This window comes from Petromyzon marinus, chromosome 40 (genome assembly GCF_048934315.1).
Source record: "Petromyzon marinus isolate PM22_M1 ecotype Great Lakes invasive population chromosome 40, UKy_Petmar_22M1.pri1.0, whole genome shotgun sequence".
Taxonomy (NCBI): domain Eukaryota; kingdom Metazoa; phylum Chordata; class Hyperoartia; order Petromyzontiformes; family Petromyzontidae; genus Petromyzon; species Petromyzon marinus.
In genome coordinates, this window is record NC_133706.1 from 10,911,997 (window position 1) to 10,936,319 (window position 24,323).

The following is a 24,323-nucleotide window of genomic DNA, read 5'->3' on the forward strand; positions in this document are numbered from 1 at the left end:
TGTCCCGTCCCCCCCCCATCTGCCATAGATTCACGCTCCACCACCCCGAAGGGAGTGCGAGTTATTCCTGATGTGGCCTCTCGGGCCCCATAATAACCCTCCTCTGGCTCCGATTAGGGCACAGTTCAACATTGACAACGTGGGGTCGTGGCATTTGAAGCGTGACTTGCGACGCCTCAGCTCAATCGGCCTCAATTGTTGTTTTTGTATGACTCTATTACTCTTAACGATAACAATAATAATAATATGTCCTGATGTGGCGTCGTTCACGGTTACACGCTTGCCCCGCAACTACATCTTGAGACGTTTAGGCATTTGGACGGGGCCACAATTGTTCGTGAGAGCGGCGGCCAAAGAAGGAGGGAGCAACAGCGGCTGTGACCACCTCCAGCGTGGAAGATGCAGCGATGGTTTATCGGCCCTCGTGCAGGGAGGGAGCTGTGATGGATTCGTTACATTACTGGGGGAGAGGGGGGGGGCTTCATTTAGTAGTGGGTAGGTCACCGACGATGGTTGCTCAGTTGGACATGGGATTCTCAAACCGCACGGTTGCTGCATTCTGACATCATCAGCTCCACTATGCGGACTGTTGCAGGAGCCTTGCTCGTTACCCCTGCCTCGCGGAAGGCGAAGTTTGACTTCTATATTAGATGGGGGGGTTGGGGGCTGCAGGGGATCGCTTTGTCCACTCGCATTAGGAATCGTAGGTGCATATAATTTATTGTTAAGCTTAATTGTTAACTACTGAAAATAAACGTCGCATAAGTGTTCAGATTGGTCGGGGCGTTACCCCCCCCGTGCCCCCTCCCGCATGAAGATGAAGTAGTATATTTTACATGACCCATCATTGGCCTCAAGGCCTTAGCTTCTGGGGAGTGCGTACAGTGAGGGAAAAAAATATTAGATCCCCTGCTGATTTTGTACGTTTGCCCACTGACAAAGAAATGATCAGTCTATAATTTTAATGGTAGGTTTATTTGAACAGTGAGAGACAGAATAACAACAAAAAATCCAGAAAAACGCATGTCAAAAATGTTATGAATTGATTTGCATTTTAATGAGGGAAATAAGTATTTGACCCCTCTGCAAAACATAACTTAGTACTTGGTGGAAAAACCCTTGTTGGCAATCACAGAGGTCAAACGTTTCTTGTAGTTGGCCACCAGGTTTGTACACATCTCAGGAGGGATTTTGTCCCACTCCTCTTTGCAGATCTCCAAGTCATTAAGGTTTCGAGGCTGACGTTTGGCAACTCGAACCTTCAGCTCCTTCCACAGATTTTCTATGGGATTAAGGTCTGGAGACTGGCTAGGCCACTCCAGGACCTTGATGTGCTTCTTCTTGAGCCTCTCCTTTGTTGCCTTGGCCGTGTGTTTTGGGTCATTGTTATGCTGAAATACCCATCCACGACCCATTTTCAATGCCGTGGCTGAGGGAAGGAGATTCTCACCCAAGATTTTACGGTACATGGCCCCGTCCATCGTCCCTTTGATGCGGTGAAGTTATCCTGTCCCCTTAGCAGAAAAACACCCCCAAAGCATAATGTTTCCACCTCTGTTTGACGGTGGGGATGTTGTTCTTGGGATCATAGGCATTAACGATGGTGCATTGTAATAACTGGGTGGATAAGCTTACTGGCAGAGCCAGCATTTATTTGACCCCACGTTTCCACCCTTGTTTTACTTCCTTAAATGGAAATGTAGTGCAGGGCCCTCTGTGTATACACTGGATGATTTTAAGGGCCCAACCGCAGCACTGTATAGGGGGTGGCTAGGAGATGTTAACTTCCTCGCCTGGTATGAAGGAGGTTGTGGGTTCAATCCCGATCCTTGACGCCTGCTGCTGTACAGTGAGGGAAAAAAGTATTTGATCCCCTGCTGATTTTGTATGTATGACCACTGACAAAGAAATGATCATTCTATAATTTTAATGGTAGGTTTATTTGAACAGTGAGAGACAGAATAACAACAAAAAAAATCCAGAAAAACGCATGTCAAAAATGTTATAAATTGATTTACATTTTAATGAGGGAAATAAGTATTTGACGCCCTCTCAATCAGAAAGATTTCTGGCTCCCAGGTGTCTTTTATACAGGTAACGAGCTAAGATTAGGAGCACACTCTTAAAGGGAGTGCTCCTAATCTCAGCTTGTTACCTGTATAAAAGACACCTGTCCACAGAAGCAATCAATCAATCAGATTCCAAACTCTCCACCATGGCCAAGACCAAAGAGCTCTCCAAGGATGTCAGGGACAAGATTGTAGACCTACACAAGGCTGGAATGAGCTACAAGACCATTGCCAAGCAGCTTGGTGAGAAGGTGATAACAGTTGGTGCGATTATTTGCAAATGGAAGAAACACAAAAGAACTGTCAATCTCCCTCGGCCTGGGGCTCCATGCAAGATCTCACCTCGTGGAGTTGCAATGATCATGAGAACGGTGAGTAATCAGCCCAGAACTACACGGGAGGATCTTGTCGATGATCTCAAGGCAGCTGGGACCATAGTCACCATGAAAACAATTGGTGACACACTACGCCGTGAAGGACTGAAATCCTGCAGCGCCCGCAAGGTCCCCCTGCTCAAGAAAGCACATATACATGCCCGTCTGAAGTTTGCCAATGAACATCTGAATGATTCAGAGGACAACTGGGTGAAAGTGTTGTGGTCAGATGAGACCAAAATGGAGCTCTTTGGCATCAACTCAACTCGCCGTGTTTGGAGGAGGATGAATGGTGCCTATGACCCCAAGAACACCATCCCCACCGTCAAACATGGAGGTGGAAACATTATGCTTTGGGGGTGTTTTTCTGCTAAGGGGACAGGACAACTTCACCGCATCAAAGGGACGATGGACGGGGCCATATACCGTCAAATCTTGGGTGAGAACCTCCTTCCCTCAGCCAGGGCATTGAAAATGGGTCATAGATGGGTATTCCAGCATGACAATGACCCAAAACACACGGCTAAGGCAACAAAGGAATGGCTCAAGAAGAAGCACATTAAGGTCCTGGAGTGGCATAGCCAGTCTCCAGACCTTAATCCCATAGCAAATCTGTGGAGGGAGCTGAAGGTTCGAGTTACCAAACGTCAGCCTCGAAACCTGAATGACTTGAAGAAGATCTGCAAAGAGGAGTGGGACAAAATCCCTCCCTGGATGTGTGCAAACCTGGTGGCCAACAACTACAAGAAACGTTTGACCTCTGTGATTGCCAACAAGGGTTTTGCCACCAAGTACTAAGTCATGTTTTGCAGAGGGGTCAAATACTTATTTCCCTCATTAAAATGTAAATCAATTTATAACATTTTTGACATGCGTTTTTCTGGATTTTTGTTGTTGTTATTCTGTCTCTCACTGTTCAAATAAACCTACCATTAAAATTATAGACTGATCATTTATTTGTCAGTGGGCAAACACAAAATCAGCAGGGGATCAAATTATTTTTTTCCCTCACTGTACAGCAGCAAGCGTCAAGGGTCGGGATTGAACCCACAACCTCCTTCATACCAGGCGAGAAAGTTAACATCTCCTAGCCACCCCCTATACAGTGCTACGGTTGGGCCCTTAAAAGCATCCAGTGTATACACAGAGGGCCCTGCACTACATTTCCATTTAAGGAAGTAAAACAAGGGCGGAAACGTGGGGTCAAATAAATGCTGGCTCTGCCAGTAAGCTCATCCACCCAGTTATTACAATGCACCATCGTTAATGCCTATGATCCCAAGAACAACATCCCCACCGTCAAACAGAGGTGGAAACATTATGCTTTGGGGGTGTTTTTCTGCTAAGGGGACAGGACAACTTCACCGCATCAAAGGGGCGATGGACGGGGCCATGTACCGTCAAATCTTGGGTGAGAACCTCCTTCCCTCAGCCACGGCATTGAAAATGGGTCGTGGATGGGTATTCCAGCATGACAATGACCCAAAACACACGGCCAAGGCAAAATGGAGTGGCTCAAGAAGAAGCACATTAAGGTCCTGGAGTGGCCTAGCCGGTCTCCAGACCTTAATCCCATAGATAATCTGTAGAGGGAGCTGAAGGTTCGAGTTACCAAACGTCAGCCTCGAAACCTTAATGACTTGGAGAAGATCTGCAAAGAGGAGTTGGACAAAATCCCTCCTGAGATGTGTGCAAACCTGGTGGCCAACTACAAGAAACGTCTGACCTCTGTGATTGCCAACAAGGGTTTTGCCACCAAGTACTAAGTCATGTTTTGCAGAGTGGTCAAATACTTATTTCCCTCATTAAAATGCAAATCAATTTAGAACATTTTTTGACATGCGTTTTTCTGGATTTTTTTGTTGTTATTCTGTCTCTCACTGTTCAAATACACCTAACATTAAAATCATAGACTGATCATTTCTTTGTCAGTGGGCAAACGTACAAAATCAGCAGGGGATCAAATACTTTTTTCCCTCATTTGTAACTCTTCCACGAATCTCATGGTCCACCCTAGATCGCATCCACTGCACATACCCATGGCTGCGGATGCGGATACCTGATGCACAAATGTAACATTACAAACTCTCCGGGAGCAGTGTGGCGACTGTGGTCATCCAGAAGAGACCGTGACAACGTGTAACGACGCAATGCCCCGATGCACAAACACGAAGGAGACATCGCAGCTCCTGACGCGGGTTATCTCTCTGGCTCGACGGCCTGAACGTGAACTCGTAGCCGTTGCTCTGCATCTACATGAGCCTGTACGAAAGAATGATTGCCAGCAGTATTGTGATTGGGGGCGGTCAACCAGACAAGTCGGAGTTTGCGCTGTCTCTGTTTCGTGACGCACAGACGTTTGTGCTGGGAAACTGCAGGCGACCACACGGCGTCGATACACCCGCGTCCACGTTGCGTGTTGTGTAGAACCATGAAGGGCACCATCCATAGGTGTCGAGTCGTCCGGTCGTGTTCCAAATGCGCCACCTTCACCCGGGCGGGGAGCGGTAGCGCAACGGTTATCGCACTGCGCTACGATCCCGATTACCGCTCACGGACACCAACACCAGTGACGATTGCGTGAACAGGTCCTGGGCCTCCCCTAGGTCAACTCAAACTCAAATGAGTAGCTGGTGCGGTGGGTTGGTTAACATCGCCAGTGGGGAGACAAAGGCGGCCGGGCGTGGTGCTGGCCACCCCCCCCCCCCCTTCGTGTGCCGCGCCGGCCCTTCATAGGTGCTACTCGCGAACAGCACTTGCCCCCGACAGTCTGCGAAGGCTACACGGGGGATCTTTGCCTTTGATTCGTCGCGCTGCTCAGCTGCCTCCACTCTTTGTGGCCGTTTCTTGGCGATTTGTAGAGCAGAGCGTTCGTGCGCGTGCGCCCATGATGAACTAAAATGTAACTTTTTATACTTTGCCAGGAAAGGCCCACTGAGCTATAGAGCTTTTTATCAGAAGCGAACTGGCCACAAATAATAGCTCAACGAAGTGGCTTGTGACGTGGGGATTTATGGCAGCCGCCAAATACTGAAAACGCATTTTGATTCTACACGTGGAAGGAAAACCCGGAGGACCTGGAGAAAAATCCACGTGACCACGGGGAGAGAGACACGCAAACTCCAAATACACAGCAGGCGTCAGGGTCGGGATCGAACTCATGAACCTCCTGCATACCAGGCGAGGTAGTTAATCTCTCCATGATCATGAGACCCGAATACCCGGAGAATACCAACGCGTGTAAGGGGGCAACGCTCTTTCCCATACAGAAGGGACAGAATACGCTATACAGTATTATAAGATATTATCATGGAAAGCCAGGGTATGGAACTTAGATACCACGTGACAAGGGAGGTTCGCAACATTTGTGTGATCCACCAACCCTTAATGGTTGCCGATTCGACCAATTGAAATCTACAAACGATGAGGAATCTCCATCACAACAGCAAAATCAGTGCAGGCCAGAAAACAGAATTGCAGAGCACGTGAAGGTGTAATAATTAAAACCCTCAGCCTCGAACACACCGCCAGCTCAAAACAGTTTTGCGAGATGGGTTGGCCAAATTTTTCTCAGCTCTTTAAGTTGGTGGTCCAAATACCGAAAACAGCCACGTCTCCAGTTTGAGCTGGTGGCCTGGATGACGCTGAGTGCCTTTGTAACACACGACGCTGCGCGCCTGTGTGTTTATGTGGTTAAATGGAGCCAGTCCACTGCTGGACAAAGGATCTCTGCCCGCCTTGCGTGGGCCATGGTTTGTTGTTTTTTGTTTTGTTCACCAAACTTCACCACCTTAGTGAAGTGCGGGGTGGTGAAGGCAAGGAGCATAGAAGCGCAGTACAACAATTAATGTTGCCGCATTGGCCTCTACTGCTCGGCACGTAAGACTCCCATTCAAGCCGCTTAGGGGCCGTCCATAAATGACGTCACGCACCTGGGGGGGGTCAGACATTTGTGACGATGTGTGACGAGGGGGGGGGGGTGGTTGAGAAATGTGACGTCACATCAAAATGCGCAACTTTAAATAAATATAGACAACACGTTCTACTTAATTAAATAGACTTTTTAATGTTTTCTCCTACAACATCAGAGTGCAGCGGCACATTAAATACGCACTACAATGACAATAGTTTAAAGCGATTTGAAGCATGTTTTATTCGGGCAGAGCTTTGTGACGTCATGTTTGAGGGGAGGGGGGGGTCTGACTTTTTGTGACGCCGTGTGATGATGTGGGGGAGGGGGGTTCAAAATTCGTCCAAAATCGCGTGACGTCATTTATGGACGGCCCCTTATGACAACCTCTTTGTGCATGGTGATCTCCCCCATCCGTGCTCTATCCAGGCTGAAACCTGCTTAGCTACCGAAATCTATCGAGACCACGGGCCCATTCCGGGTGATTTGGTTGCATCATAAATCAGACCCGGAATATTTATTCAGGCTGGAGGAATCCGATGAGCTATAAAGCTCTTTTTCACAGATGTCCAGTCGGGGCGAGTAAGAACGTTGCAACAACTGGTAATGAATGGGATTAGGTCCAATAGACACCCGAGTGAAATTCACAGCAATGGAGCGGCCACTGCAGCATAGAGAATTATCACGAAGCATCAGCCGTGATCAGTCCACTGCTGGATAAAATCGCTCCCCGCAACGTGAGGCTCGTGTGGGCACAAGCCGATCGCGTAGACTCCCAGCTCCGTGAAGAAGGGACGTGTTCCTCCAGGCACCCTGCACCTTCACATTTTTTTGTTCAACGGACTCCGAGGTGTCACGGCATTTAACTGAAATAAAAAAAACAACCAACACACAACAGGTTAGGGTGCAGATTAAACGCACCGAGAAGAGCGACTCGCAACAACAACAACAACACCGCAGGGTCTAGTTCCGATCGATACGAGGCTGTAACCTTTTTTTTGTTGCGAGACCCTTTGTTGTTGTCATTAAGAGCCTCTGCGCGTCCTCTGAATTATGCATCGCGGAACCCCCCACCCCTGCACCCCACCCCTCACCATGAATAATGAATGGGGGCAGCAGCGCCGCCACAGAAATAGCGCGCGGCTATCACCTGCCGCTGATGCTGCTGCTCCGTCCAGCGGGCAGCCGGCGCAGTGCCTCCGCGTGCACCCACGGCAGACGCAGACTTTGTCGTTGGGCACAAGCGACGTTTCGCAACCCCCCCTCGCCCCCCTGCCCCCCCTCTTTGTCGGCCGATTGCGACCTCCGTGAGGCGGCTGCACTTTGGCTCGGTTGCTATTGTTGTTGTTGTTGCTGGCCGCGCTTGCCACACGCAGGGCGCCTTCTCTCACCTCGAGCTCTCGTGGCCCCACCACGTGCCAGTCTTCCCACCACGTGCAGGTCTTCCCACCACGTGGCCCCACCACGTGCCAGTCTTCCCACCACATAGTCCCACCACGTGCCAGTCTTCCCACCACGTGCCAGTCTTCCCACCACGTGCCAGTTTTCCCACCACGTGTCAGTCTTCCCACCACGTGGCCGAACCACGTGCCAGTCTTCCCACCACGTGGCCCCACCATGTGCCAGTCTTCCCACCACGTGCCCGTCTTCCCACCACGTGGCCCCACCACGTGCCAGTCTTCCCACCACGTGCCAGTCTTCCCACCACGTGCCAGTCTTCCCACCACGTGGCCCCACCACGTGCCAGTCTTCCCACCACGTAGCCCCACCATGTGCCAGTCTTCCCACCACGTGCCAGTCTTCCCACCACGTGCCAGTCTTCCCACCACGTGCCAGTCTTCCCACCACGTGGCCCCACCACGTGCTAGTCTTCCCACCACGTGTCAGTCTTCCCACCACGTGCCAGTCTTCACACCACGTGGCCCCACCATGTGCCAGTCTTCCCACCACGTGCCAGTCTTCCCACCACGTGCCAGTCTTCCCACCACGTGCCAGTCTTCCCACCACGTGCCAGTCTTCCCACCACGTGGCCCCACCACGTGCCAGTCTTCCCACCACGTGCCAGTCTTCCCACCACGTGCCAGTCTTCCCACCACGTGGCCCAACTACGTGCCAGTCTTCCCACCACGTGGCCCAACCACGTGCCAGTCTTCCCACCACGTGGCCCCACCACGTGCCAGTCTTCCCACCACGTGCCAGTCTTCCCACCACGTGGCCCCACCACGTGCCAGTCTTCCCACCACGTACCAGTCTTCCCACCACGTGCCAGTCTTCCCACCACGTGGCCCCACCACGTGCCAGTCTTCCCACCACGTGCCAGTCTTCCCACCACATGTCAGTCTTCCCACCACGTGGCCCAACCACGTGCCAGTCTTCCCACCACGTGCCAGTCTTCCCACCACGTGCCAGTCTTCCCACCACGTGGCCCAACCACGTGCCAGTCTTCCCACAACGTGCCAGTCTTCCCACCACGTCTTCCCACCACGTGGCCCCACCACGTGCCAGTCTTCCCACCACGTGCCAGTCTTCCCACCACGTGCCAGTCTTCCCACGCTGTTGCCAAAGTTTCTTCACTCGGATGCGAATGACAAACAAAAAAATTAGATAAGCACATAACAACATACTCATTGATGTACTGTATATGCTTATCGATTTTTGTTCATGTAATATTCTGCACAACGACGCCAATGGCTATATTGAGACGCAAATTAAATATTCTGTGGACTGCGCACGCCTTACGATTTATATAAACAAAAGCTCCACCTGGGACAGACCCAGGTGCCGTCGCTTGATTGACTGCGTGAAGGTTGATATTCTTTGACGAGATCAGCGAGGTTAACTGTGGTACGTTTGTGGCAAGCACTTTGCGTGCAGCGAGTGCGACCTCATACAAACAACGTAAACAGGCCGATTCAAATCAATCGACGCTCGCTACACTTCCGTGTCAAAAGCGTGTGTTTCATAGCCGTCAGGCGCGCGCCGATTGTAACAACTTCATTTGGATGGAGCTAAAGACAAATTGGGCGAATGTACGTGTTACTGAAACGGTGCTATCGTGCAAAAAAAAAAAAACACTGAAAGGAAACTGAACTGGGGGGGAAAAAAAACACATTTCGAACGCCAGATCTCAAGGTCAGCATTTATTAACACACTAGCTTAACTACCCGACTTCGCCCGGGACTTGGATTCACGACGCCCGGCCGCCTTTGTCCCCCCCAGTGGCGATCTTCACACACCACACCAGTTACTCGTTTGAGGCTGAGTCGACCTTGGGGAGCGGGAATCGAACTGGGGTCGCTGGGTTCGTAGCGCAGCGCGCTAACCGCTACACTACAATGCGTTACGCTTCCACATGCGCGGGTCACATGACAGATTTGACGTCACAGCTGACTTGCCGTGCAAAAAATATATGCATTATTGAGCCCCCCCCAAAAAAGTGTATTTTTATATTTTTTGCATGGTGTACAGTCTGGAAAGTACCCACATGGCAAATTTCAAGTTTGTTGCATGTCGGCAAGTACGCTACACATTTTGAATAGACACACAATCAAAACTTTGCTTTTTATATATATGGAGATTGGTCGTGTAGCGTGGTCACTGGAATTAAATATTCATGGTCAGGGAAGGGACTTAAAAAGTGAAAATGCACATTCGTTCGAATCTCCGACACTCAGCGATTTGCAGAGGCCCGTGGTGGATGCGCGAACGGTGCCTCCGGTACGAGAGTCCCAACCCAGTGTGGCTCCTCAGAGCATAAATACTAACAACAATAATGATTGCAACTTAGATCGCGCCGCTGCACCGATATTCGCTCATTGCCAAGATACGGATGACTCGGAGTCACGGGGAGGAACTGCAGACTAGCAGGAAAGACAGCCCCAGTGTTGAGCTGGTGTTACATTCCCTATCTCGCCCTCCCTAGCTCTGTGGTCCTCTATATATGAAGCTGTTATTGACCAATTGACGAGTGTTTGCGAGCGACAAGAAACCGGCGCACGTGGAGAAAGACACGCAGGTATGTACAGTGCGTTGAACTTCTTTCGCACCGTACGTAGCCCACCGTGGCCAATCGGAGGTGTGCGATGGGAAGGAGGGGACAGCGAACTGAACACAAAAAAAACAGTTCCCAGGGCGATGACGCAAACAACTCTCCATCTCCCGTTGCTCCGGCAGGGGAGGGCGAGCCACAGGAGCAGAAGCATCGTGGAAGCTGAATGGCAGGCGAGATCCTTGATACTTAAAAAAGCCCTTTGATAGGAACGGTGACCTTTAGAGGCAAGGAAAGGCAGTGTGCTTGTTTTGTAGATTGGTGGCGCTTCTTCAATGCACTGCTGGGTGAAGGCCTCCACCCACGTCATCGGCGTGCATGTTTGGCCATACTTCATCCAGTTGGCAAATGCGAGTTTGTGCAGGGGCAGGGGGTGGAGATCTGACAAGACTGTGGATTAATGGTGTATGCAATAATGTGCAGCCCATTGTTACTCCAATAATGTACAGCCCATTGTTACTCCAATAATGTACAGCTCTTTGTCATTCCAATAATGTACAGCCCATTATTACTCCAATAATGTACATCCCATTGTTACTCCAATAATGTACAGCTCTTTGTCATTCCAATAACGTACAGCCCATTGTTACTCCAATAATGTACAGCTGTTTGTCATTCCAATAATGTACAGCCCATTGTTACTCCAATAATGTACAGCTCTTTGTCATTCCAATAATGTACAGCCCATTGTTACTCCAATATTGTACAGCTCTTTGTCCTTCCAATAATGTACAGCCCATTGTTACTCCAATAATGTACATCCCTTTGTTACTCCAATAATGTACATCCCATTGTTACTCCAATAATGTACAGCTCTTTGTCATTCCTATAATGTACAGCCCATTGTTAATCCAATAATGTACAGCACATTGCTACTCCAATAATGTACAGCCCTTTGTTGCTCCAATAATGTACAACCCTCTGTCAATTCGATGCTTTATCAAGGCCTCTCCACCATTCTTCACAGTGCCAGTGCGGGTTCGTCTAGGGTTGGCCCAGGACCGGTTCAGATTTAACTCGCCACTGATGCTTGCCGTGGCTGGGAATCAAAATCAGAGAGCAGTGTGCCCAGCACTGTGCCACCAATTCCCCTTCGCATTGTACATCAATCGCTAGGCATGTAATGATGCATTAAAATATTTACACGTTAAATTTTAAAGTGATTTGTTTACCTTTCCTATGCTTTGCACTCTTGTGGTGTTTTGTATTGTTTGTCGTTTAAACTTTCAGGCCCGCCCCTACTGGACATCTGTGAAAAAGAGCTTTATAGCTCATCGGATACCTCCAGTAAAAATGAAAGATTCTCATTCTGACTTGCAGTGTAATACGCAATCATATTGCATTTTCTTTATTGCGCGCAATAATGAAGCCCGTTCCCGAAAGAAAAAAAACCCCACACACACAAACCAATTGGAAACCTTAAACTAAACTTGCATAACATGAAAGTCTCACTCGACACCCCCACCTTGGGTTATATAAGTGAGGTCATGTAATTGTTTTGCTAACGACCACGGGCGGCAATGCCACGGGTGAAGTGAAAGCAAATTGGAGGCGAGCTCACTCGGTGCAAACAAAATCCAGATGTTGTTGCGGTGCGGTGCCGTGCCTTGCACTGCGAGGACCCGAGGCGACGTGGCTATCAGAGGGAACGGTGGGTCTCCACCAGTGCTCTTCATTGCTCGGCCAGCGGGCCACTGGCGGCTGCTTGGCGTCTCCCTGGTGGTCTTTGAGTGCGGCCCTCGACTTAAAACAAATGTGAAAACTGCCCCCATCATATCATGGGACATTATTTTTTTGCCATTATCAAAGTATGGAAAATAAGAATAGGTTTTTTTTTTCCATTTCTGGCAGTGAATCAGATGTTAAGATGTTCAAACAGCAAATAGAAACATTTTTGCAAGCAATCAAGTCTGCATTAACCACACGTACTTGTGGTAAGAGTACAGGAGTGATACAATAGAAATGTAAATGATAACAAAAACTAATATGAGAAGATTTACGAGTTGTGAGGATGTCACCGCGGCATAATGCTAAGCACACTCGTGCTTGCAAGTTTTGCAGAGGTCCATTCCACCTCCCGAGACCGGGGTTCACCACAGTCCATCGGCAGGTTGCGTGTGGTGGGGGTAAAGTGTGGGTACTCCCTCCTATTCCAATGTCTTCGCAGTGTCGAAGATGAGACCACAATGCCCCCTGGATCGGACTCTCTAGAGCTTCCTCGAGTGGAGCCCATTGCGCTAGCCAGGGGCGCGTGAGCAAGACATTGCAGGGCCGTGCCTTTTTCTTGCCGCGTGCAATTCCATTCGCGTGGGTCTAGTCCCGAAGCCAACGTTGTGTTTATTTTTTTCAATCGTTGAGATATTTTCTGTTTGTATGATTATTTATCCGGGAGAGCCACACCCTGAGTCGTAGAACTCGTTTTCGGCAGGGTTCTGAGGTTGGGGTATTTTGCTTTGTTTAAATATGTTTTCGACCAATGAATGATCCGCGTTTATTATGAATCACGTGGAGAGGAAACCGGAGCACTCTGTCCCCCGTACAGATGGACACAGGTGGCGATGAGTCCACTTGCTCTACCGCCTTCTCCGGGCGAGCTAGGGTACGGCACCGCACAGATGACAACATCTGTGGGGTGATCCACCAACCCTTGCTGCTGCCTCCAAAGTGCTGGATTACAGGCCACCACCGCCGGGCGAATCATTTACTCAGCACTCCCTTGTGCCTGTGGTGCAGTCTTACTACTTGATGTACGTCATTTATTGACGGCCCCTTACCAGCCGGGGAGTGAGCTAGCAATTGCGGCGGCGTGCACCCCTTTACTCAGTGAGTTTCATCGCAGTTTTGTTGTTAAATTTCGATTTAAAGCTTTCGTGACTGCAAGGATTCATCTTCTTTGGTTCTTTCACTCGCACGCACGCATGTGACTTTACCGAAATAACCAAATAAGTTTTGTTGTTGTTGTTGTAATCTCAATGACGCTCCACGCGCACGCACGCACACTCGCGTCTATGCGGGGGCCAACTCCGATAACATCTGGTAAATGAAGTGATCTTGGCGCGGGAAGGCTTCGTAAAATGTTCTGATATTTGGGTGCGTGGTTTGCGGCCGCAGGGGCACAGCCGGTGGTGGAGATGGGAGGTCCAGTGGAAGTTTTTTTTTTATTTTACCAGGTCAAACCCACTGAGCTCTACGTAGCTGTTTTTAAGATGCGACCAGGCCACCAAAAGATAGGTCAACGAAGTGGCTTATTCTCATGTGGAAATGTACAGCAGCCAAATGCATGTTTCGAAATGTCGAGGGGAGAAAACCGGAGACGCCAGAGGAAAATCCACGCGACAATGGGGAAAACCTGCAAACTCCAAATATACAGCAGGCGTCAGGGTCGGGATCGAACCCACGACCTCCTGTATACCAGGCTATGTAGTTAATATCTCGCGACCGTGATGACAAAGAGAGAGAGAGAGAGACACGTAAACTCCAAATATACAGCAGGCGTCAGGGTCGGGATCGAATCCACGACCTCCCGTATACCAGGCGAGGTAGTTAACATCGCTCCATCGTGATGATGATGACAAAGAGAGAGAGACACGTAAACTCCAAATATACAGCAGGCGTCAGGGTCGGGATCGAATCCACGACCTCCCGTATACCAGGCGAGGTAGTTAACATCTCTCCACCGCGGCGCCCCGTATTTGGTACAGAGCATTGGCGACTGGGGTCTCTATTCCTACCCCTGTGGGTTCGGTGCGGCTGTGTAGCAAGAGGAGGTGATGACATTGTATGTAACTAGCAGATGTATAGGATATAATGCATGGGGACATATAAAGGAAGCGGAATGGGAAGACAGAATATGCATCGCGGAATAAGAGGAAAGGGATGGAAGGGGAACGGAAAAACAGGAGCAAGGGGTCAGGAGATTTGAGAGGATGCATCTGTGGCCTGATGTTGATGGACGGAGCTGCTGTTTGTTTTCACAGAAGGCGTGGAGAGGGGACGGATTCAGAGCGGTGGTGGTCACAAAGAAGTCACGGGTTGTACGGGAGACTTGTGACGATTTCGATACATAGACGTTTGTTGCATAATTATTATCACCAACACACATAAACAACCACCATTAGCAGCCACGGTGTATCCACTTCTGGATTGAAGGTCTCCTCAAGCCGTTGCCATCTCTCAGGGTCTACTAATCCAAGTTCCTCTGGCTCCTGTACGCGAGCTGAATCAACTCTCCTTCTCAACGGAGACCTCAACTGTAGCGGAGCTTCAAACAATGTCCTCATGTTCCCTATGCTAATACTTTTGAGGTCATTATATTAGTAAGGAGGATTGTATAATTAGACAATTAATTGACCCACCAGCAAAGCATCTTACGTGGATCTCAGTTGCTCAAATTGCCTGCTCTAGTTTCTTGTTCAAATGTTTGTTTTGGCCGAGGGGACTTCTGCTGGCAACTGTCCTTGTGTGGCACAATGTGACGCCGCACCGGCCTGCGAGTGGGCATTAACCCTGCCAGTAGCGGACAATGTTTCCGTTAGTTATTCCAATTCAGTAATTGCGAGTTAATTGTGTTTTTTTTTCTTTGCAAATTCGGGTCGTAACGCTGGCAAGCGTGGCCTATTATTGTTCAAATAACGTCACTGGATCTCTCAAGTCCACTGCGAAGGACAATGCGCGAATATGAGGGTTAATACGCCAGCAGTATTATCCAGGGCGGCCGGAGCTGTATACCTCTGCAACAAGCGAAACACGCGACAATGTTATTTGCTTTCCTCTGCAGCGTTCAAAAGTTTTCGTGTTCTTTTGAGCATTGCCCCCCTTCCCCCTCTCTCTTCCCTGACGATAGATTTCGTAAAGTGCTTCGAGACGTCAATGCACTTAAGAGTCGGCGGTGCAGTCGGCGCGAAAGCCTTGGGTCTTAAAGTTGCGTGCAGAATCTCGCGGGGCCACGTGATCACACACCCCCTGGTTACTCCTGACGCCTGTTTCATGTTTAAACGCTCGAGTGATGATTCCTAAAGGAGGATTAAACAGGTTGACAATTGTGTCTCTCTCTGTCTCACGTGCTGCCCGCTAGTCCGATCAAATTTGCAAAAACATATTTGATGGTGACCTAAGCCAAGAGGACCACAATGCAGTTCTTCAGGAACAGTTGGTGGCTTTAGCTTTTTGGTTTAAATGTTCCGTGTGTTGTTTGAAACCTGCAATTGTTGTTCCTCGTTCTGTTCTTCTGTGCAATTCTGAGCACGCACTTCCCCATTCCTCATTCCTCATGGTGTACTTATCACCTCTGGTGCCGTTTCCCTTGGCAGTGGGTTTCGAGAGAGTACGAAACTCAGTAGAGAAGTTGCATTGACTGTGCAGGAAAACGACTCAGGGAGGCTTGGTTCATGTTTTAAAGTCACTGCTTCGGGCAGCCACGCGTTTTTCCTTCCGTGATGCTGAACTCGAGGGAGAGTCTTGGGCAGGAGCCGTGGCAGAGCGTGTGTATGTTGAACTTCTTTCACACCGTACGTAGCCAACCGTACAAATCGGAGGTGGGGGTGGGTCAACGATCTAAACACACAAAAAAATCTGTTCCCAAGAAATGAGTTTTCAATCTAAATTATTAAAATGATTAAAATTATTTAAATAATTTAAAAGTGCACAGCTCCCATTCGCTTCCTAATATCGTAAGGGGCAGCGTTCCAGACGTCCGCAGAAACGGACGTATGGGGGATTCATTTATTTGATGTTCATTAAAGTGGAAGTGGCCTGCATTTCACTCGCAAGCAATGCGACCATCGACCAAAGTTAAATAACAGCCAGGGCCGTCCATAGGGGGATGCGCCCCCCCCCCCCCCACGGCCCCCCACTCGCCCCCCCGGGCCCCTCCCCCCGGGCCCCTGCGCCCTCCCGGCCCCCTCCAGGGCAAATCTCCCCGCGTGGGCCCCCCGACGCCTTCAAACTAAACCGGAAGTGTTATATCTGATGCCATGACCCCAAAGCGCTGCCCCCTCCCCACCCCCCTCCCCGGAGCGCGGGGCCCGGGGCAGTTGCCCCTAGGGACAGCTCTGATAGTAGCCATCTAAGAGTCTCAGGGTGTGACTGGTATATATATGTTTTAAATCTTATCTCGGATGGTCTTGGCATTCGGGTCCCACCCAGCCTATGCAGTGAGTGTCCATCCACATTGCAGAGACCGCTTGCTCTACCGGCAGACTCTACCGTCCTCTTCCGTCACCTGGCCACGCACCTATTCTCGATCATTCCCGTAGCCACCAGTCCATTCATACTACAAGCTGACTCCCCTGTCATTACCTCCAGTAGCCACCAGTCCATTCATACTACAGGCTGACTCCCCTGTCATTACCTCCCGTAGCCACCAGTCCATTCATACTACAGGCTGACTCCCCTGTCATTACCTCCCGTAGCCACCAGTCCATTCATACTACAGTCTGACTCCCCTGTCATTACCTCCCGTAGCCACCAGTCCATTCATACTACAGGCTGACTCCCTTGTCATTACCTCCCGTAGCCACCAGTCCATTCATACTACAGGCTGACTCCCCTGTCATTACCTCCCGTAGCCACCAGTCCATTCATACTACAGGCTGACTCCCCTGCCATTACCTCCCGTAGCCACCAGTCCATTCATACTACAGGCTGACTCCCCTGTTATTACCTCCCGTAGCCACTAGTCCACTCACACCGTCCTGTCGTTATGCATGTTATGTGGGTGTGGTCATGTAGTGGTTAGCGCGTTCCGCTACGAATCCGGCGACCCGAGTTCGAATCCCACTCACCGCCAACACCAGTGACGATGAACCGGTCCTGGGCCTCTCCTAGGAAGACTCAGCCTCAACTGAGTACCTGGCGCAATGTGTGAACATCGCCACTGGGGAGACAAAGGCGGCCAGGCGTGGTGGTGGCCACCCACCTCCTCGTGTGCCGTGCCGGCCTCCATGGATGCTGCTCGCTAACAGCACTTGCCTCAACAGTCTGTTAAGGCTATACGGGGGATCTTTGTGTTTGTACGAACGTATTAATTCACATTGCATTGCGGCTCTTGAAATATCGAGTTTTGTACCGAATTCGAAAAACAAATGGCTCTCCTTTTTGGGTATTTTGGAGCTGGATGGATTATTTGCTCCCATAGGGAGGACTTCCATGCAGCAGTGGATTGATCATGGTTGATGATATATATTTTTATGATCATGATGATGTTACCGCGTGGTTGGTACCTCGGAGCGGGCTGGAAAACCCCGACATTTGTTAACGTTCTCTTGGGACGAGACGTAATCGGCCACGTGTGGGTAAACTAATGATTAGAGCACGATTGTTATGGTGTTGCCATGTAATTGGGCAACGCGTGTGCCTCTCGTGTTACAGGATCCAGCTTGCGTCTGTGCGTACACAAGCCAAAGATCCCACAGTATAGCCTTCACAGATTGTGGAGGCAAGTGCTGTTAACGAGCACCTATGAAGGCCGGAACGGCATATGGCGGGGTGGGTGGTCAGCACCACGCCCGGCCGCCTTTGTCTCCCCAGTGGTGATGTTTACACGCCAGGTAGTCATTCGGGGCTGAGTCGACCTAGGGGAGGCACAGGATCGGTTCAGATAATCGTCATTGGTGTTGGCCGTGAGCGGGAATCGAACTCGGTAGGCCGGGTTCGTAGCGAAGTGCGCTAACCACTGCGCCACTGCCCCCCACTGCACGTACACAGTCACAGTGACACGCACACAGACACCCACACACAGTCACAGTGACACGCACACAGACACCCACACACAGTCACAGTGACACGCACACAGACACCCACACACAGTCACAGTGACACGCACACAGACACCCACACACAGTCACAGTGACACGCACACAGACACCCACACACAGTCACAGTGACACGCACACAGACACCCACACACAGTCACAGTGACACGCACACAGACACCCACACACAGTCACAGTGACACGCACACAGACACCCACACACAGTCACAGTGACACGCACACAGACACCCACACACAGTCACAGTGACACGCACACAGACACCCACACACAGTCACAGTGACACGCACACAGACACCCACACACAGTCACAGTGACACAGACACCCACACACAGTCACAGTGACACGCACACAGATACCCACACACAGTCACAGTGACACGCACACAGACACCCACACACAGTCACAGTGACACGCACACAGACACCCACACACAGTCACAGTGACACGCACACAGACACCCAGACACAGTCACAGTGACCCGCACACAGACACCCACAGTCACAGTGACACGCACACAGACACCCACACACAGTCACAGTGACACGCACACAGACACCCACACACAGTCACAGTGACACGCACACAGACACCCACACACAGTCACAGTGACACGCACACAGACACCCACACACAGTCACAGTGACACAGACACCCACACACAGTCACAGTGACACGCACACAGATACCCACACACAGTCACAGTGACACGCACACAGACACCCACACACAGTCACAGTGACACGCACACAGACACCCACACACAGTCACAGTGACACAGACACCCACACACAGTCACAGTGACACGCACACAGACACCCACACACAGTCACAGTGACACGCACACAGACACCCACAGTCACAGTGACACGCACACAGACACCCACAGTCACAGTGACACGCACACAGACACCCACACACAGTCACAGTGACACGCACACAGACACCCACAGTCACAGTGACACGCACACAGACACACACAGTCACAGTGACACGCACACAGACACCCACAGTCACAGTGACACGCACACAGACACCCACAGTCACAGTGACACGCACACAGACACCCACAGTCACAGTGACACGCACACAGACACCCACACACAGTCACACGCACACAGACACCCACACACAGTCACAGTGACAGGCAGACAGACACCCACACACAGTCACAGTCACACAGACACCCACACACAGTCACACAGACACCCACACACATGCACAGTCACAGTCACACAGACACCCACACACAGTCACAGTGACACGCACACAGACACCCACACACATGCACAGTCACACGCACACAGACACCCACACACAGTCACAGTGACAGGCAGACAGACACCCACACAGTCACAGTGACAGGCAGACAGACACCCACACAGTCACAGTGACACGCACACAGACACCCACACACATGCACAGTCACACGCACACAGACACGGCAGAGAACCAGGGCGCTTTGAATTGCACGCTAAGAAGTCGAGCCGTGTGGATCGAGAGAGGCAGCACAGTGGGTTAGCACACTTGCGCCCTTAACCCGGCCACCTGAGTTCGAATCCCAGCCCCGCCTAACATCATTGACGAGTTAAGTCGAACCTCGCACCCAAGACCCTGACCACCGGTACCCTGAACCCCGCACCCCGCACCCCGAACCCCGCACCCAGGACCCTAGACCCCGAACCCCGCACCCAGGACCCCGCACCCAGGACCCTAGACCCCGAACCCCGCACCCAGGACCCTAGACCCCGAACCCCGCACCCAGGACCCTAGACCCCGAACCCCGCACCCAGGACCCCGCACCCAGGACCCTAGACCCCGCACCCCGAACGCTGAACCCAGGATCCCGGACACCGAACCTCGGATCCAGGACCCTGGACCCCAGACCCTGGACCCCATCACCCTGCCCCTGGGCCCAGCACCTCAGACCACCCCCCCCCCACCTCTCCGCATCCCCCTTTAACAACCCCCTTAGTGACCAGCGTATGGTCAAACAGCTCTATCGCCACACTGATCAGTGCAGGTTGCATCTACTGTGTGCTGAACTTCTTTCGCACCGTGCGTTGCCAACCGTGCTAATCGGTGCCGATCGGCACGGCTGCTCGGGGGTCTCTCCGCTCCCTCCCCCCTATGAGTTGAGGTCGCTAAGCGCTGCGGGTATTTATTTGTGCCCGTGGTTGCCAAAGACGGGCGGGGTGGGGGGGGTGAGGCTGCATTTCCTTGGGCCCCCATGCGAGTGGGCGCGACCACAGCACGCAGCTGCTGCTGCTGCTGCCCTTGCCTACAGCTGCGCCACCGCGCACCCTGCCTCTGAGAAAGACGCTGCCGCTGCTGCTGCGGCAATACCCGTGGCGTGAGCTCAATGCGCGCAATTCCCCCCCGAGCGCAGTGGTTCTCAGAAGGCGCGCCGCCGGCACCAGCGGTGGGTGGGTGGGTGTGGCGCGATGGGTCTCCCACGTGACCCGCGGTGGCTGTGATGCAAACGCAGGTTGATGCGGACAAAGCGTGACAACGTTTCTTATATACCCTTTTTTTGGTTTTGGACGTTAATTAAAAACATTCCTTATGTATTTAATTAAAAGAAATGAAGTTAGATAAACTAACCCTGATTAAAGTACCCTAACCCTTAGATATAAATGCCCCCCCCCGCCCCCCCCCAAAAAAAAACATTGGAGCTGCATAAAAAACGTAAAATGAATAATTTGGTATTACTGGTATTTAGAGTGATAAGCGAATCCGTTTTGTGCCCAAGGAGTTTAGCATGTTTAGAAGACATGTCCCCCTGACGCCTGCTGAATATTTGGAGTTTGCACGCCTCTCTCTCTCTCGTGTGCTCCGGCTGAAAGCACACGTGCCGCACACGTGCCGAGCGTCTTCCTCGAACGCTGGGGGGCCGGACAAGCCCCCCTCTGTACCGGCGTGGACGGCAACCCACGTGTTCACCTTCTGAAGTGCTCGCTCGTCGCCGTGGCGTGCGCGATGACCACCACCACCACCACGTGACTTTTATTTTGAGTTGTGTGCGGCGCATTTAGCGCCACACCGCGTGGATGTACAGTGTTTGTTATTTGTTTGCTGGTGACTTTGTGTGTTTCGTACCGGAATCGCCTCCAGTGCTGTCGCGTGGATTTTTCTCCGGGTCCTTGACTTTTTTTCCTCTCCACATGTAAAATCAACGCGCGATTAGAGTATGTGCTGGCTTACACATGTACACACGATGATAAGCCACTTCGTTGGGCTATCATTTGTGATAGTCAGGTCGCTTCTTTAAAAAAAAAGAGCTATACCGTACACCTCAATGGGCCTTTCCTGGTAAAATAAAATAGTTTCGTTTAAAAAAATAGTTTTAGTTTAGCTCCGATTGACCTCAACCCGAACTGCGAGCTGCACCTTCAATCCTTCGTCAGCCAAAAGGGCCCCCCCAACTTGGTCAACTTTTGTCCAATCTTCGGTTCTGGTTGCCACAGCGCCCCCTAGCAACGGGTGAGCAACGTCGTCCCGAAGCTCCGCAGGGACGCCGAGGGAGTGCGGTACTTGTCTCTCGTACGCGCCCCCCGTGTCTCGACTGCCGTGCGATTACGTGGGGAGGTTGCCACGGGGAGGGAGGCAAGACGCGCTCTAACAACAAGCTGTGTGCGGGAGGCTGTCGCGTCGAGCCGAACACCCCCCCCCCCCCCATGCAGGAATCTGTTGGAAACGAATCATCAGACTCGGATGAGACGAGACGAATCATAAGACTCGGATGAGACGAGACGAATCATCAGACTCGGATGAGACGAGACGAATCATAAGACTCGGATGAGACGAGACGAATCATAAGACTCGGATGAGACGAGACGAATCATCAGACTCGGATGAGACGAGACGAATCATAAGACTCGGATGAGACGAGACGAATCATCAGACTTGGATGAGACGAGACGAATCATAAGACTCGGATGAGACGAGACGAATCATAAGAATCGGATGAGACGAGACGAATCATAAGACTCGGATGAGACGAGACGAATCATCAGACTTGGATGAGACGAGACGAATCATAAGACTCGGATGAGACGAGACGAATCATAAGACTCGGATGAGACGAGACGAATCATAAGACTTGGATGAGACGAGACGAATCATAAGACTTGGATGAGACGAGACGAATCATAAGACTCGGATGAGACGAGACGAATCATCAGACTTGGATGAGACGAGACGAATCATAAGACTCGGATGAGACGAGACGAATCATAAGACTCGGATGAGACGAGACGAATCATAAGACTCGGATGAGACGAGACGAATCATAAGACTCGGATGAGACGAGACGAATCATAAGACTCGGATGAGACGAGACGAATCATAAGACTCGGATGAGACGAGACGAATCATAAGACTCGGATGAGACGAGACGAATCATAAGACTCGGATGAGACGAGACGAATCATAAGACTCGGATGAGACGAGACGAATCATAAGACTCGGATGAGACGAGACGAATCATCAGACTTGGATGAGACGAGACGAATCATCAGACTTGGATGAGACGAGACGAATCATCAGACTTGGATGAGACGAGACGAATCATAAGACTCGGATGAGACGAGACGAATTATAAGACTCGGATGAGACGAGACGAATCATCGGACTCGGGTGAGGCTTTCCTGAATAAACCCATGCCATTGTAGCGATTCATTGTATTTGCAGTGGATGTTATGTTGTTGTTTAAATGTCCCCGTAATCTCATCCGTGTGCCACAGCATCGTTGTTAGCTACGATTGTCCCCGCTGCGCTGTCCTCTCCACCAGCGTTCTTCACGAATTTTCAGAGGGGGGGTGGGGGGGGAGACGGCACTTTTGCCGATAAGACATCATCAGTGTGAGGGCCGCCGCACATTTGAAACAATTGTTGGGTGTGTGACAGCACGATGATGATGGTGGTGGTGGTGGGGCGTGTCTTCACATCTGTTGTGTATTGTAGGGGGGCTGCACGTCAGGGGGCCACACTGAAGTCCGCCAGGGGCCGCCAGTGGCCCGCGGGCCTTGCGGTGAAGAACGCCGCTCTCTACACGCTCGGGTTCCCCTTGCTGGTAGGGTTGTCGTCTCTTTAAGCCCAAAACAAAGTTAACGGGGAATCGCCTGCGACTCTTGTGAAGAGTAACAGAAGGTGCTTAAAGCATAAACGAATGACATCGACACAACCGCGGCTTAATAATTTGTTTTATCCGGGTCGGTGTGCAGTGCCCGGCACGCCACATCCAGTGCAGGGCTGGGAATGAGAATAAATTACTGCGGAACTCATTCATGATCTCCCCCCCCCCCCACTAGATTTGAGGAGGAGGGGGGGGATCTTCGCTCCACGTGTGTGTCTCTGTGTGTCTGTGGCTCTCTGAGTGGGGAGCGATAGTGTAGCGGTTAGCGCGCTGCGCAATGAACCTGGCGACCCGGATTCGATTCCCGCTCACGGCCAACACCAGTGACGATTATCTGAACCGGTCCTGGGCCTCCCCTAGGTCGACTCAGCCTCGAAAATTATATCGTGATCACCCACAGCGTTGTAACAGTGATCAGCTACGGCAGAATAATTCGTTCTGCCGTGTTTACTAGGTGCCTCTGTGGATATGTAGGCTTTGACTTTAACATAGCTATTTCTGTGACCAGCCAAAAGCTGGTCCCTCGGCTGTTTCAATGCTAAATTCTCCTGTTTGATGTGTAAACTCCTTTGTCGGGGTGCCTCACGTCTCTCACCCAGCGTTCATTGGAGCTCTGTCATCCCGACAGTTTTGTTCCTTCACCTTAATCCCTCTCACACAGCTTAAAGGCCGCGGTCTGAGCTTGGCTCTGTTTCACTCCAGCGCAGTCTTCGAGACAGTCTGGTCCCTTCACCTGATGAAGGCCGCTTGTGTTGTGGCCGAAACGTCGTGATTTTTGTTGTTTTATTTTTTACCTACGTGACTTTACCGAATAGAACCAAAGAGTATGGATCCTTGCAGTCACGAAAGCTTCAAATCTAGAAACAAAATATGAACAGAGAACATCTTAAAGCGACGACGCGTAACAGAAACATCCTGGATAGACCACCAAATCTTCCAGACAAAAAAAACCCCACCAGCATCACGACGCTGTGTGCAAAAATCCCAGTGTGATGCAAGTCAAACAATTATGCA